Raw genomic sequence first — 12,765 nt, 5'->3', positions numbered from 1 at the left:
TGTGGGACTGGCAGCCCTACTCCCTGGGGGCCTGGACACTCCCTTGACAATAGTTCTGTTTTTTGGGTTCCTGGGGGCTCATCAAACTTCAAGCCTTTTTTAAAGATCAAGGTTTGCTCTCCAATAAATGACTTTCTAGGACCATCCAGGGAACTGCCTTACAGTGTAGAGTTCCCTGAAAACATAACAATAAGTGAAGCCAGGATATCAGCCATCTCCTAGTCTTGGTTAATTGTCACTTGGGTAAATCAATCACGCCACAACCCAGATTTTGTCCAATAGGCCTGAGCAGGCCAGCTGTCAGGCCAATTATTCACACCAAGATTACTTTTCCATACTTTTAAATAATGCCCGTATTTGGAGTTCTTTCTACCTTCTCGAAAATTAAAATCTTCCAATAAAATTCGTTTTCTATCCTGACTTAATCTCATGGCAGCAAAGACACTCTTCCCTTCTCAATGCACAAAAAGGTGCACAAAAGCCACCTCTCGGCCTCTAAACAATTTTATTTATTTATTTATTTATTCAATTTATATACCGCCCATCCCCAGGGGCTCTGGGCGGTGAACAGTTAAAATCGATAAAAACAAAAACTAAAATCAATATACAAATAATAAAACAAATTAACAAGGTGCACTGGTGGGGAGAACCTTCCCCACCCCAAAGGTGGGAGGCCGACATGGCACCGCCCCCTTCAATCACCAAACGCCTGGCGGAACTAGTAAATAGTTTCGGGATTCTGCCTTCTACCTCAACCCAATGGTTGGTTTACTCTTGATTCTCCATGGACTGTAACAGGCCCCCAATTCTTCCTTCTTCTTTCTGATTACTATGTGGAATAAGAAGGGTCTATCTTTTGCTTCCCATCTTAATCTATCTCCCCCCATTTTACAACTCCCGTGGCACCATATAGAGAGCCAGCAATTTGCTTCTGTTTGCTAGATAGCACCTTGCATTCAGAAAGACTAGACACTCTCCTCTTTCTTGTTTCCCCATTTTCCGCATATTTCCACCTTAGCCTAGAAGTAACTCCCGTGCCTGCTTTTTGCCTTGATTTTTAGTATTTTCCAGTATCTGCTTAGGGTAGCCCCCCGCCCCAGTATTGTACCAAAATCTCTCCATAAACTCCATATTTCTTTATAAACCTTTAAATCGGTTTCTGTTGTCCTTTTCCTAATGAATTATGCTCCTCAAAGCCATTTTGTTAGATAAAAGATCCATTTCTACTCCTGCACGGACAAGCAAGCTAATTCCCCATGTCAATCTGAACACGCATGCTTTCAGGGCTTTGGTAATGGGGGCAGGCAGCATCCACTTCGGCCTACATGCAGTGGCCACAGACAGAATAGGTCCGGTATGTGTCTTGGAGGCAAATAATTCGCATTGCGCATATGATACAAAGTCCTCATGATGTTCCCCATGTAGATGTAATGTGTAGACAGAGAGCCAAGCTACAAGTGATGGATGACCCTTGAAGGGCAAGTGAACAGGCTCACGTGTATTCCTCCCTGTTCACTTGTGCTCCACTTGCGCTCCACTTGATCACGTGATGAGACAGAGTGTGCCTTTCTACATATAAGCTGCTGGTGTCTTCTTGAGAACAGCAGACCATAAATGTTGTAAAATAAATAAATTGTGTTAAAATTGGCCCATAATACAAATGTACAAACTGCATGCAGGTACAGCACGCATCTGATTTCTTATTTGCATGAGGTTTGGGCAGTGCAAGAGAAGACAAGACACTCCACCGATCACTCTTAGTGATGAAGAACCGATTAACTCTTAGCTCTTCATCATTTATCCCTTTGAGCTGGAAAAGTGAGCCATGCTCGCTTAAAACAAGCAAGAGTGAACATTTTGATTTGATTCGCACTGTGCTAAACAAGGAAGGAGGCCAGAGACACCTTGGCTTCATCTTTTTAATGTTCTGGGGTTGCTGAGGCAAATAGTGGCTTGCGTGAAGTCCTATTTAAAAACTATCCTACCTGTTTTTCCATGAGTGACTTCCAAAAGGCTGGAAAACACTGAAATGATTCCAACATAAAAGTGGGAGTCAGTCATGGGGAACCTGCCTATGAAATAGGGTTTCCGTGTCCCCTTATCCTCCTGGCGGGAGAAGCGGACCCAGCATTCACTTGCAGGGCGTCCTTGCACGTGCAAGTCTGGCATGGCGCAATGGTGTTACTTCCTGGAGGGATGGCATTGCGTAGGGTTGGGCCCCAAATAGGCCAATTCTTTAAGAATGGGACGTGCACAAAGCCCAGGAGCACTCCTGGGGCTTGAATGATGATGTCACTACTGGGAGTGATGTAATCACGCTGTGGTGGGAAGCCCCCCCCCAGGGTGCCCATTCTCATGCCTTTCCCCTCACTGGCCAGGTGAGTGGTGGCTGGGAACAGAGGACCCCCCCAGTGGGGGGGACTGGCAACCCTACTATGCAGGGTTGCCAGCCTCCAGGTAGTGGCTGGAGATCTCCCGGCATTTCAACTGGTCTTCAGGCCACAGAGGGCCTGGAGGGATGGCATTGCGTAGAGAGATTGGAGAAAATGGCTACTTTGGGGGGGGGGGTGTGTGGACTGTATGGAATTATGCCATGCCAAGGTCCTTTCCCGCCCCAAACCCCACTTTCTCCAGGTTTCACCACCCAGATCTCCAGGAATTTCCCAGCTTGGAGCTGGCAACCCTACTACTATGGAATCAGTTCACACTGTAAATTAATAAATATTTCCCCATCACAGTTAGGGTGCTGCTTACACAGCCAAGCCCTGGACAATCCCTCCCAACTCAGACGTGTGGGAGCTGCTCTTGCGCCCGTATAATTAGGGTAATGACGAAAGGGCCTCCTAACCTTTAAGCCTATCGCTCCTATCCGGATGAAATCATCTTGACACAGTTCTTGGGGGAGAAGCCAAAGCTGAACAAGAATTGTTACCATGTTCAAACAGATTTTTTGCTGTAATATTTTTTAAAGATATTTTTTAGACAGCCAGGCAAGCCCAATCTCATCAGATCTCAGAAGCTAAGCAGCGACGACCTTGGTTGGTAATTGAATGGGAGACCTTCAGTGAAGGCCAGGGTTGCAGAGGCAGGCAATGTCAAACCACTTCTGTTAGTCTCTTGCCATGAAATTCCCACCAGGGGTCGCCATAAGTCAACTATGACTTGACAGCACTCTTCACCCCCACCATTTTTTTATAAAATAGTAACGAGTCCAGTAGCACCTTTAAGACTAACCCACTTTATTGTAGCATAAGCTTTTGAGAACCACAGTTCTCTTCGTCAGATGCAGAGAGCTGTTGTTCTCAAAAGCTTATGCTACAATAAAGTGGGTTAGTCTTAAAGGTGCTACTGGACTCGTTACTATTTTGCAACTACAGACTAACTCCCCAGGATCTATGACCATTTTTTTAGATATAAGGTATCTACAGTTTCTATTTCACAATAATGGCCAGTTTAGCATCTACTAAAGGAAACTAGATGATAGGAGCCGGAACACTGCTCATAATCATCAAGCTTATTTAAAAATATGCAGAAGACTGGCTGCTCAATGTAGACCTGTTTACATTACGTTACAGCGCATACATGTACATGCATGCCTGTATGTACATATATTTGTTTGTAAGAAAGAGCCAACATGTGTCCACTTTATGAATGAAAACGGGGACCAGCACCAAGATAAATGTGGAGCTTGTATCACACTTTCAGCTGCGCATGCTTTGACTGTAACATGAAAATTACTAAAAGCACATACGAAGAACAATCAAGTGTATACTGTACATTCACTGCAACTTGTGAAGAGGGTTTCTGTCACTGCCGAATGGCTAGGAAATATCCAAGAATCAGAGAATACAAGTTCAGGGCTGTTTCACACAGATTCTTTTACACCAGGGGTGGGCAATTGTTTTGGCTCGGGGGCCACTTTGTGGGAGCGGAGGTTAGCGGAGGGCCGCACCTTTTAAAATGATTGCATCCATTAGTTAACTTTGCATTTCAGAAAAGGTATAAATTGTATCATAAAAATCAATAAATATAAATTAAATAAAATAGTGGTAGTTTTATTCAATTTATTTATTGTGCTAATTTCATATCATCTATAGCTGCAAGCACATTTAATTTTAGAAACATATGTACCCTATCACACTTTTCTACTGTCTTGGCGGGCCACAAAAAACTCTGTAGCAGGCCGCATGTGGCCCACTGGCTGCAATTTGCCCACCCCTGTTTTACACTATTCATAGCTTCTTTGTAAGAGAATAGCAATAACCAGGGTTTTTTTTCTGGGAAAAGAGGTGGTGGAACTCAGGACTGCACAATGACATCCCTTTGGGTCAGCTGGAACAAGGGGGTCGTTTTTAAAAGTTTAAATCGCCCTCGGCAAAAATGGTGAAATGGCCGGTGGCCCCACCCCCTGATCTCCAGACAGAGGGGAGTTTAGATTGCCCTCCAAGCAGCGGTGCGGAGGGCAATCTAAACTCCCCTCTGTCTGGAGATCAGGGGGCGGGGCCACCAACCATGTGACCATTTTCAAGAGACCATTTTCAGCGTTCCCGCTGAAAAAAAGCCCTGGCAATAACAATTTGGCTCATTTATTTACCATGCAAGAAGAATAAAGCTTCTCTTACGTGGAGAGTATGTAGCCAAAATGCAATTCAGCCATGAATCTTGGTTGCTTCCCATATTCAAACCTTGAAGAAACTACACAGAGAACTTGGGCCGGGGCGGGGGGGGTGGAATTAAGTTTAATTAATAACTCCAGAAAGGGAAGTCAGAACAGCTACTGTCACCTTTGTACTTCTGGTGTTTTCTGCCCTAAATGTTCATTCTCCTTAAATGGATATGAACATTATTATCACGAGCTGGACATCGACAACTCACGTAGCTGAGAACAGACACAGGGCTAATGAACCGAGTGTTCATTCAGAGTCTAACAACACAACAGGATCAAGGAAATTAAACGTTATGTAATTATCAAACTGCTTTCAGACAGCAACGTGCCCATTGAATCATATCCTGGAAAAACTTTGCTGATTTGAACAAATGGTTAACTTGATTAATCTGGCTCTGATATCCAATTAGACCCCTGCAATTAGTTAAAACGTTTTTTTTTCATTAACCCTTCATCCAGTAGTGTATACCTTGATCTCACATGAGCACAAAGAGTTCTGAGATTATAATAATAGTAAAATCAGACATAGCTCTTCAGATTTCTGTTTTCAGAAGGTCACGGGCACGGAGCTTTCAAAATGAACATATTTGATACACACAGCACACAGCAACCTTTATTGGCATAAATAATACAGACAAAACAGGAGAAATGTTGTGGAATAAATTCATGGGGCAGCACAATCGTGTCCCCAGACAGCAAAATTATCTCAGGATACAGCACAGTCATAGGGGGCTTTATAAAATGTTACCCTTAACTTCCACACATAAGCCAGGAATTCAGCAACGGATAGAGTTATTGCTGGACTCCTGTCAGCTAAGAAAAATTTTAGATCCTTATCCAAAAAATCCCTCTGCACAGGAAAAAGAGGACGAATCAATAAACTGTGCATAACAGAATATTTGGGGCAGCGAAAAAGAATATGTGAGATTGAATTGGGTTCCCTCAGAGTGCAGTCACACAGCCTATCCCTATACGGAATACCCCGTATCTACCTGTGACCACTGCTGAGGGAAAGAGATTGAACCTCACTAACATAAAAGCCCTCCTAAACTCAGGGGATACACACCAGTTCTGGCATCACATTGTAAATGTATGTTTCAGGTGGGTAGCCCTGTTCTTGCAGTAGAAAAGCAAGATTCCAGTCCAGTGGCACCTTAAGAGACCAACAAGATTTTCCAAGATATAAACTTTCAAGAGTAAAGCTCCCTTCATCAGACTACATAGAGCCAAGCTACAAGTGACTTTTTTCACGTGGAGAACACTTGATTGTTCTCGCAAGTTTTCCTGGGAACTGAAGTTCGAGTGTCCTTCCCCTCACTGTTAGAATTGCTGCCTGAAGAGCCAGAGAAAGCCGGCAGCAGCAGCAGCTTTTGCAAATCGTTCCTCCAGTCACAAGCCTGCTCTCAACGATCTTCGGGGGCGGGCAGCTGCAACTTTCTCCCTGGGCGTCTTGCTCCCGGGGAGCTGCTCTGGAGAAAGCCAACATGTCGGTGAAGCCAAGCAGGACGCCCAGGGAGAAAGCTGCAGCTGCCCGCCCCCAAAGATCATTGAGAGCAGGCTTGTGACTGGAGGAACGATTTGCAAAAGCTGCTGCTGCCGCCGGCTTTCTCTGGCTCTTCAGGCAGCGATTCTAACAGAGAGGGGAAGGACACTCGGACTTCACTTCCCAGGAAAACTTGCGAGAACAATCAAGTGTTCTCCATGTGAAAAAAGTCACTTGTAGCTTGGCTCATAGTGAACAGCATTTCCAGGGTGGAACTGGCAAGCATCTCTGCCGGTCTGTTGATTCTCCCCTTAAAATTGTACATGTAATTTGCCCTTTTCCCCATTTGACAATTCATATGGCATGCGAGTATCTACAGATCTTTGCAAAATATCCATCGCATGGAAGAGTACATCTGCATGATCTCTCTATCACAGATACACTTTATAACTTACATGTCACAATGGTACTAAATACATTCCTGTAGATTACCGGGGCAACGTTAACATCAGGACTTGTTAATTTGATCCTGGTGTGGCACGAAGATTGGAGAAATCAGTACCAACAACGCCTCCATTCGAATTTCTTACAAAGGGCATAATGTTATAAAACCATGGGTTAGTGATGATCAGGGCTTTTTTCAGCGGGAACACGGTGGAACGGGGTTCCGGAACCTCTTGAAAATGGCCACATGGCCGGTGGCCCCGCCCCCTGATCTCCAGACAGAGGGGAGTTTAGATTGCCCTCCGCACCGCTGAAGCCCTACGCACTCTCATTCTGCAGTCACTCCATTGGCTTCCCATCAGTTACTATGTTCCACCGCGTTCCCGCTGAAAAAAAAGCCCTGCTTAATAGTGTTCAATTGAGTGGAACTGCCATGGGAATTATACCAGGAGAGGCAGTACTATAAATATGTGGATCCTAGGCCATATCAGTTCTTGGTTCTTGGTTTTACTTTGCTTGCCAGTGTGTGTTTAGATTGCCAAGCGGCGTGGAGGGCAATCTAAACTCCCCTCTGTCTGGAGATCAGGGGGGCAGGGCCACCAGCCATGTGACCATTTTCTCCTAGGGCAACCCACTGAGTTCCACCACCTCTTTTCCCAGAAAAAAAGCCCTGCCAGTGACCTTCCCCCCCACAACATGAAGAAGCTACTCACCAGCAACAGTGGACCCACCAAACAGAGATACGAACTCGGGAACTACCCCTTCCATTTCCAACAAACCTCAGTGCCATCTCTGTCCCTTACATCTGCTTTCAAAACCACCACAGGACAGAACAGCATAAGCCATAGTATCAAGTATTCATTCACCAGCACATTTTCTAAAGCAATATATGTCATCACCTACCAACAATGCCCTTTGCCTCTGAATAGAGACAAAGCAGCTCCACTTCTACTCAAGAGAATAAATGGACACCAATTAAACATTAAAATGTTAACTAGAAACCAGTGAGGAGACATTTCAGTGTCCCAGGGCACTGTGTGGAACTGTTCAACATCTTCACACTTTAACAAATATATTTCACAGTATCTAAGGAGAGGCTGCTAAGAGCCAAGGTACAAGTGATGAATGACACTTGCCTGGCAAGTGAACAGACTCACGTGCAGGGCTGTTTTTCAGCAGGAACGCGGTGGAACGGAGTTCCGGCACCTCTTGAAAATGGTCACATGGCTGGTGGCCCCGCCCCCTGATCTCCAGACAGGGGGGAGTTTAGATTGCCCTCCACGCCGCTGGAGCGGCGCGGAGAGCAATCTCAACTTCCCTCTGTCTGGAGATCAGGGGGCGGGGCCACCAGCCATGTGATTATTTTCTCCGAGGGCAACCCACTGAGTTCCACCACCTCTTTGTCATTTGTCACTTATAGCTTGGCTCTGGGATTGCACTGATCAGCAAACATGACATTTGGACTCAATAAACCTGGGCGTGTGTAGCTCACAGCAGAGAGTAATTGTCTCTTTTTCAGTCTTTATTTATGCCATTGATCTTGCTATGCCAATTCATCTCCAACGGCAATGATTCAGGAGCGAGGCTACTCATTGGTTCTTGCATTCATTTGAATGGATCTTTATTTATTTGTGAATAGTAAGGTGATATGACTACTGTTGTCTCTAGTGCTGCTGGGGTTTTTTTGGCTTCACATTGTTAAAAATGCTTTTCTCTTCTCTGTGCTCGCATTTTGTATGTATATACACCCTAGGCATGCTCAAATACCCACCAATTCAGCTCACATTCTGCTTGCCAGTTATAAGGAGGGAGCCGATAGTTCTGTGAACGGTTTGGATATGTCTGAATGAATATGGATGTGTCAGTTTGCATGATTACACTGCTTTCTTGTTTGACTGCGGTATTCTTTTGCAGCAGCTGCTCTCCTTGCCTCTGTCATTTGCTACTGCATCCAATTTTAAAATGCACATTGTTAAAAAAAATCTGGTTTCATGTTTTCGAGTTAAGACACTACTAGTGCCTTGGGTGAGTCTACCCATGAACTAAGCTAATGTTGCCATCATTTCTTGTGATTACTTCTCAAAGAGATGTTACTTTCTCTTGTAATGAAGAAAAAAAAATAAACACACTGGCAAGCAAAGTAAAACCAAGAACTGATGTGGCCTGGGATCCACATATTTATAGTACTGCCTCTCCTGGTATAATTCCCATGGCAGTTACACTCAATTGAACACTTTTACACAGGGCTTTTTTTCAGCAGGAACGTGGTGGAACGGAGTTCCAACACCTCTTGAAAATGGTCACATGGCAGTGGCCCCGCCCCCGATCTCCAGACAGAGGGGAGTTTAGATTGCCCTACGTACCGCTGAAGCGGCGCGGAGGGCAATCTAAACTCCCTTCTGTCTGGAGATCAGGGGGCGGGGCCGCCGGCCATGTGATGATTTTCGCCAAGGGCAATTTAAACTTTAAAAAACTCCCACCCTTGTTCCAGCTAACCCAAAGTGACGTTGTTGTGCAGTCCTGAGTTCCACCACCTCTTTTCCTAGAAAAAAAGCCCTGCTATTAAGGATCACATCCTGTAGGCAGGTGAATTCAACAACTGCTCGCTCCAAATCCTTTTGGGTGTTGGCACTCACTTGGCAGAACAGCTTACCAGTCAGTGTTACGAAGGTATTTCAAAAGTTCTGAAAAGCCGAACTATCTAGACCTGCACTTTCATGCATGTTCTAGGACTCTCTGGAGGCTATTAATTCTCTAGCGGAGATCTGCTTTTAAAATTGTTGTTTTTTAGCCGCATCAATTATCATTATTGTTTTTATATTTATGTAATGCCTTTAATTGATTCATAATCCACTTTGAGTCCCTTACGGGCAAAGGCAGACTGGAAACAGAGTAAAATAAACACATCTCTCTTTTGATCATAGGGTGAGAAAATGTGAGTTTTTTTCAGCGATTGGATTATGTATACAGCCCAACTAATCACTGCAATTTGAACACTTATCCGTCATCCACACGGACAAATTCTCATTCTAGTCTAATCTATGGATGGCAATAATAATACCATCACCAGTGTGGACTGAAATGTCCACACAACTCATGTTGTTGGAAGAACTGCGAATCAGCACTCTACTGGTTCAAATCCCACTACTGCCATGAACTCGGTAGGTGGCCTTGGGTAAGCCACTCCTCTCAGCCCCGGATCCCCAGCTTGTTCACCGCTCTGGGTGAGGCACTAATCTGTCTAGAAGAGCGGTACAGAAGCACAGTTGTTGTTGTTGTTGTTAGGCTGTATTGTGGAGAGGTTGCATCATCATTGTGGCTGTTTTCACACCGCTTACCGGCCACGGAACATCGCGCTGAGCTCTCGGAACGGCAGCATCTTCCTGGCGCGATTTCGCTCAAGAACTGCCATTCTCGTGCAAAATCGCACGACGAAGACACTGTAGTTCCAGGAGCTCGGCTGATGTTCCATGGCTGGTAGGCAGTGTGAAAACGGCCCTTCTGACCTTCTTTACAACCTACAGTGTAAGCTGCAGTACAAAAGCAAGAGTGGAAACGACCAACAGCCAGGTTTCTTACACCAGTGCAATGCTACAAGCAGACTGTGCTATATCCACAGCAGTAAACAAGATAGGCTATTTCTGGCGCGATTTCGCGCAAGAACTGTCATTCTCATGCAAAATCGCGCCAGGAAGACGCTGTCATTCCAGGAGCTCAGCGTGATGATCTGTGGCAGGTAACCGGTGTGAAAACGGCCCTTCTGGCCTTCTTTACAACCTACAGTGTAAGCTGCAGCACAAAAGCAAGAGTGGACACGATCAACAGCCAGGCTTCTTACACCAGTGCAGTGCTACAAGCAGACTGGGCTGCATCCACAGCAGTAAACAAGACAGGATATTTCTACTAATTAGTGCATCCGCTTAACATGATAACAACTGTGCTGTGCAAGAACTGTTACAAATCAGAAGTGGGTGAAAAAAAGTCATAGCGGGGGCAGGATAGAGAAATTGCAATACTGTGCATAACCCCATCCATGGGAACAAGATCAAAGAATCCCCAGGGCACCCCCACCCCCTGGGTAACATTTCCATCCAAACATGAATTAAAAACAAATAATCCAAAGAGAGCACAGGATGTTGACAGCTAATTGTAAGAGGACACTCCAAGGGAATAAAAGAAGACAGCCAGATCTGGTAAGCTGAAAGTGTAGTTTCTGATATTATAAAAATGGCTATACTTTGGGCAAGAATGGGCTATAAAATAGTAAGCCAGATGTAGCCCACTCACTGTTTAACGTGGCTTAAGAGGGAGACTCAACAAACCTGCCTTTGCTAGCTACTGAGACGGCAAAAATGTGGGAGGGAGTAATGAAAAACCTGGCAGCTTGTGATATCTGGTGGGTGGGACTGCATTTAGGTTGGTGGGTAAATGGCTGAACAGGCCTGGGTCAGGAGAAATGGCAAAAACAGCGTCCAGAGAACACACTCATCTTGTCTCTGCCATGGCAGGCAAATGTGCAAAAAGTTGATAAATGGGTTGATGATGTGCGGCTGAAAGGGGCAGGAATGAGAGCGCGATAAGAGAGGAGAATAGATAAGTCCTAAGGCTCGAGGAGGTTTTGCAGTGAGAAGATGGAAATATACGGAAGAAGAAGAGAGATTTTTCATTTGTGAATTAATGTGGTATTATACATATGGAAATCAATATGACTTGTTGGGGGCATCATTTCATTTCCCCTATATCCCCTTCCTCATAGTATCTCTTCTTTGCCTCGCCCTAGCAGTTCCCATAGCCTCTCCTCTTTCTCTTCTTCCTTCTCTCCCTCCTTCCCACCCACCCACCCTTATCTGACCCCTCCTTCAACTTTCCCTTGTTCCCTGCCCTGATATCCTCTCTCCTTTTCTTCTCTCATACCAACTTAAATACCCCTTTTTGATATTCCCCCTTCAGCTTCTCCTCCTTCTCTCCCTTTTCCTTGCTTCATTCCCTTCTTTCCATCTTTCACCTTTTTTGATTCCGCCTTTCACTGACAGAAACCAAGGCTTGCAAACTTCACCAATATCTTTATGATCACCTAGCAATTTCTAAAATGGCCTCAGAGATTGTTCAAACTTGTTTTCCAAGAACTGGATGGGCACTCGTTTCTTAAAGCTACGTACTAGAGATGGGTATGAAACGAACCACGGAACAAAATTCCGTATGGAATGGCCGGTTCGTTTGCACCGAAACATGTGTTCCATGGGAATGTGTTTTTCTGAAACAAATGAATTTTTCCAGCCGTTCCATGGCCGGTTTGGAGTTTCACAGACCCTGTGCCAGTTTCAGCCCATTGGCTGAACCAAGCGTGGGGTCTCTGAAACTGACAGCCTCTTTTCCTGCTGCCCGGGCTGTCAGTTTTACAGACCCCACACTGATTCCAGCACTGGGTCTGTGAAACTGACAGCCCGAGCAGCAGGAAAAGAGGCTGTCAGTTTTACAGACCCCACACAGGTTCCAGCATGGAGTCTGTGAAACTGACAGCCCCTCTCTCCTGCCACTCTGGCAGCAGAAGAAAGAGGCTGTCAGTTTCACAGACCCTGCGCTGGGTTCAGCCCAGGCAGCAGAAGAAAGGGGCTGTCTGTTTCAAATGCCCCGCACCAGCTTCAGCAGCTGATGCAGGGAGGTTGAAATGCCATGGAACCACGAACCACGAACTGGGAAAAGGTCGGAAGTTTGTAGTTCAAGGTTCCGTGGAATACTACGAACCACGAACCACGTGGTTTGGGATTTTTTTGGTTCGTGCCCATGTCTACTACATAAATTACTTCTATCATTTGGGGGGGGGGAGAAATCACCCAATCCGTTTTTAATAGGATTTCAGTTTCACATGCAAACTTGGAGCTTTGAAGGAAACATCCACCCCTCTGCACACATCTGCCCTTGGCCCCACTGTACGGATTTTTTGATCCATATTCTAGGGCCCAATTCAGAACTAGATGCAATTATATTTCAGATTAGAATCCATATCCTTTGAAATTCATTTCATATTAGTGGGAAAAGACCTGAGGCTGAGAAACTGTGATTAGAGCAAGCCCCACCCACTGGATTCTGCAGCTAAGGGTATGTCAGGTGTGCTGACAAACAACAGTCATCATTTGGGATACAGATTACTTGGATTAAGCTCGGGAGAAAC

At 45.2% G+C, this 12,765-nt stretch overlaps 1 protein-coding gene across 1 annotated transcript in view; it reads right to left on the bottom strand.

The window, feature by feature from the left end:
* Positions 1-12,765, bottom strand: part of ARSG (arylsulfatase G) — a 148,893-nt gene that overhangs the window by 67,329 nt on the left and 68,799 nt on the right. The gene's annotated exons all lie outside the window — the stretch shown is intronic.

Source organism: Eublepharis macularius, chromosome 4 (genome assembly GCF_028583425.1).
Source record: "Eublepharis macularius isolate TG4126 chromosome 4, MPM_Emac_v1.0, whole genome shotgun sequence".
NCBI lineage: Eukaryota > Metazoa > Chordata > Lepidosauria > Squamata > Eublepharidae > Eublepharis > Eublepharis macularius.
This window is presented reverse-complemented; position numbering and strand designations above follow the sequence as displayed.